The 5000-nt window shown below is 50.5% G+C and overlaps 1 protein-coding gene across 6 annotated transcripts in view; it reads right to left on the bottom strand.

Moving 5' to 3' along the window:
* LOC139749902 (tetratricopeptide repeat protein 28) overlaps positions 1 to 5000 on the bottom strand; it is a 655954-nt gene that overhangs the window by 76624 nt on the left and 574330 nt on the right. The gene's annotated exons all lie outside the window — the stretch shown is intronic.

Raw genomic sequence — 5000 nt, 5'->3', positions numbered from 1 at the left:
GTTCGAACCAATGTCCAGCCACCACCACCACCACAACGCCGTGGTCCACCATTCCACGGAAGCACCCAAGGGGCACCAGGTGGTCGTGAAGGGTCAGGTCAAAGTTCATGCGATCATACCCAAGGGTCGTACTGTCGTGCTCACTATCCCTTTGACTTTCATCACCATCAAAATTACTCTAATCAGCACATGAACACCCTCACCATCACCCCATCACCTATCAACACCTTCACCATCACTTCCATCATCGTTACCATCACCATCAACACCCTCACCATCACTTCCATCATCGTTACCATCACCATCAACACCCTCACCATCACTTCCATCATCGTCACCATCACCATCAACACCCTCACCATCACTTCCATCATCGTCACCATCACCATCAACACCCTCACCATCACCCTATCAACGTCACCATCACCATCACCCCAACATCGTCACCATCACCATCCACACCCTCACCATCACCCTATCATCGTCACCATCACCATCCACACCCTCACCATCACCCTATCATCGTCACCATCACCACCCTCACCATCACCCTATCATCGTCACCATCACCATCCACACCCTCACCATCACCCTATCATCGTCACCATCACACCCTCACCATCACCCCATCATCATCACCATCACCACCCTCACCATCACCCCTATCATCGTCACCCTCACCATCACCCTTATCATCGTCACCATCAACACCCTCACCATCACCCCAACATCGTCACCCTCACCATCCACACCCTCACCATCACCCCCATCATCATCACCATCCACACCCTCACCATCACCCTTATCATCGTCACCATCACCATCCACACCCTCACCATCACCCTTATCATCGTCACCCTCACCATCACCCCCATCATCATCACCATCCACACCCTCACCATCACCCTTATCATCGTCACCATCACCATCCACACCCTCACCATCACCCCTATCATCGTCACCATCACCATCCACACCCTCACCATCACCCCAACATCGTCACCATCACCATCCACACCCTCACCATCACCCCCATCATCATCACCATCACCATCCACACCCTCACCATCACCCCCATCATCATCACCATCCACACCCTCACCATCACCCTATCATCGTCACCATCCACACCCTCACCATCACCCTATCATCGTCACCATCAACACCCTCACCATCACCCCATCATCATCACCATCACCATCACCACCCTCACCATCACCCCTATCATCGTCACCCTCACCATCACCCTTATCATCGTCACCATCAACACCCTCACCATCACCCCAACATCGTCACCCTCACCATCCACACCCTCACCATCACCCCCATCATCATCACCATCCACACCCTCACCATCACCCTTATCATCGTCACCATCACCATCCACAACCTCACCATCACCCTTATCATCGTCACCATCACCATCCACACCCTCACCATCACCCCCATCATCATCACCATCCACACCCTCACCATCACCCTTATCATCGTCACCATCACCATCCACACCCTCACCATCACCCCTATCATCGTCACCATCACCATCCACACCCTCACCATCACCCTTATCATCGTCACCATCACCATCCACACCCTCACCATCACCCCCATCATCATCACCATCCACACCCTCACCATCACCCTTATCATCGTCACCATCACCATCCACACCCTCACCATCACCCCTATCATCGTCACCCTCACCATCACCCTTATCATCGTCACCATCAACACCCTCACCATCACCCCAACATCGTCACCCTCACCATCCACACCCTCACCATCACCCCCATCATCATCACCATCCACACCCTCACCATCACCCTTATCATCGTCACCATCACCATCCACACCCTCACCATCACCCCCATCATCATCACCATCCACACCCTCACCATCACCCTTATCATCGTCACCATCACCATCCACACCCTCACCATCACCCCAACATCGTCACCATCACCATCCACACCCTCACCATCACCCCCATCATCATCACCATCACCATCCACACCCTCACCATCACCCCCATCATCATCACCATCCACACCCTCACCATCACCCCATCATCGTCACCATCACCATCACCCCAATATCGTCACCATCACCATCAACACCTTCACCATCACTTTCATCATCGTCACCATCACCATCCACACCCTCACCATCACCATATCATCTTCACCATCCACACCCTCACCATCACCCCATCATCGTCACCATCACCATCCACACCCTCACCATCACCCCAACATCGTCACCATCACCATCCACACCCTCACCATCACCCCCATCATCATCACCATCCACACCCTCACCATCACCCCATCATCGTCACCATCACCATCACCCCAATATCGTCACCATCACCATCAACACCTTCACCATCACTTTCATCATCGTCACCATCACCATCCACACCCTCACCATCACCCTATCATCTTCACCATCCAAACCCTCACCATCATCATCGTCACTATCATCATCATCATCATCAGGTGGTGGCACTAACCACAGCCGGCAGCTGGCACTAAGGCTTCCCTAACAACATTAATGACCAGGACGGCATTGACAGATGGTGAAAGCTGGATGGCATGGCTGGGGAATACCTGATCAGCTGGTGGTGAGAGTCCGCAGCTGGTGGCGGCGCTGGAGAAGGGGCCCACCAGAATATTACAGATGGTACCGAAGGGAATCTACAGATGGTATACACAGCTGGTGGAGAGGGGAAGTGAGATTGCTTCCCCAGTCATTTGAGAAGCGCAATCAGATGGCGTGTAGCTTTGTTTGTTTGTTTGTTTGCTGGTCACTTCTCAAGGGAGAGGTCCTTGAGGCTTACGGTACTTTCCCTACGTGCATATGGCACTGCCCAGAAGGTCAAGGGCAGTGGCCAAGTGCTCTCCAAAAGAGGCAGTGACCCAGAGACCTTCTGCCAAAGATGGTGGCCAAGGAAAGTGACCAAGGACATTCCCGGCAGAGGCAATGGTCTGAAACTTCCCTCTAAAAGGCGGTGGTCAGAAACTCCCTGCCAGAGACAATGGTCAGAAACCCTCCTGGGAAAGGCGGTGGTCAGAAACTCCCTGCCAGAGACAATGGTCAGAAACCTTCCTTGGAAAGACTGTGGTTAGAAACTCCCTGCCAGAGACAATGGTCAGAAACCCTCCTGGGAAAGGCGGTGGTCAGAAACTCCCTGCCAAAGACAATGGTCAGAAACCTTCCTTGGAAAGACTGTGGTTAGAAACTCCCTGCCAGAGACAATGGTCAGAAACCCTCCTGGGAAAGGCGGTGGTCAGAAACTCCCTGCCAAAGACAATGGTCAGAAACCTTCCTTGGAAAGACTGTGGTTAGAAACTCCCTGCCAGAGACAATGGTCAGAAACCCTCCTGGGAAAGGCGGTGGTCAGAAACTCCCTGCCAAAGACAATGGTCAGAAACCTTCCTTGGAAAGACTGTGGTTAGAAACTCCCTGCCAGAGACAATGGTCAGAAACCCTCCTGGGAAAGGCGGTGGTCAGAAACTCCCTGCCAAAGACAATGGTCAGAAACCTTCCTTGGAAAGACTGTGGTTAGAAACTCCCTGCCAGAGACAATGGTCAGAAACCCTCTTGGGAAAGGCGGTGGTCAGAAACTACACCAGGTACACGTGAGATACGGCCAGGGCTGAAGCAATGGCCAGTTATAGAGATAACGACCTCATCAGTACGGCACTGGTACTGACCTCAGTCTAGTACTGGTATTGACCTCAGTCTAGTACTGGTATTGACCTCAGTCTAGTACTGGTACTGACCTCAGTCTAGTACTGGTATTGACCTCAGTCTAGTACTGGTATTGACCTCAGTCTAGTACTGGTATTGACCTCAGTATAGTATTACTATACTGAGGTCAATTGACCTCAGTCTAGTACTGGCATTGACCTCAGTATAGTACTGGTGTTGACCTCAGTCTAGTACTGGTACTGACCTCAGTCTAGTACTGGTATTGACCTCAGTATAGTACTGGTATTGACCTCAGTCTAGTACTGGTACTGACCTCAGTCAAGTACTGGTATTGACCTCAGTTTAGTACTGGTACTGACCTCAGTCTAGTACTGGTATTGACCTCAGTCTAGTACTGGTACTGACCTCAGTCTAGTACTGGTATTGACCTCAGTCTAGTACTGGTATTGACCTCAGTCTAGTACTGGTATTGACCTCAGTCTAGTACTGGTATTGACCTCAGTCTAGTACTGGCATTGACCTCAGTCTAGTACTGGTACTGACCTCAGTCTAGTACTGGTATTGACCTCAGTATAGTACTGGTATTGACCTCAGTCTAGTACTGGTATTGACCTCAGTCTAGTACTGGTATTGACCTCAGTATAGTATTACTATACTGAGGTCAATTGACCTCAGTCTAGTACTGGCATTGACCTCAGTATAGTACTGGTGTTGACCTCTGTCTGGTACTGGTACTGACCTCAGTATAGTACTGGTATGACCTCAGTATAACACAGGTACTGACCTCAGTATAACACAGGTACTGACCTCAGTATAACACAGGTACTGACCTCAGTATAACACAGTCACTGACCTCAGTATAACACAGGTACTGACCTCAGTATAACACAGGTACTGACCTCAGTATAACACAGGTACTGACCTCAGTATAACACAGTCACTGACTTCAGTATAACACAGGTACTGACCTCAGTATAACACAGGTACTGACCTCAGTATAAGACAGGTACTGACCTCAGTATAACACAGGTACTGACCTCAGTATAACACAGGTACTGACCTCAGTATAACACAGGTACTGACCTCAGTACAGTACTGGTACTGACCTCAGTATATCATCGGTCCTGCTCTTCATACAACACATGTATTGACCTCAACCAGCAAGGGCAGGCGAGTCAACGTAAGCAACGTATACAACAGGAGACAAGAACCAAAAATCATCACCAGAGTCATTACGCTAATCCAAATTACCAGCCGTGCGGGGAGGCATAATGAACATGAACCAG

The sequence above is a fragment of the Panulirus ornatus genome, chromosome 8, assembly GCF_036320965.1.
Source record: "Panulirus ornatus isolate Po-2019 chromosome 8, ASM3632096v1, whole genome shotgun sequence".
NCBI classification, from domain to species: domain Eukaryota; kingdom Metazoa; phylum Arthropoda; class Malacostraca; order Decapoda; family Palinuridae; genus Panulirus; species Panulirus ornatus.
Note: the sequence above shows the minus strand (reverse complement) of the source record. Positions and strands in the feature narration are given on the sequence as shown.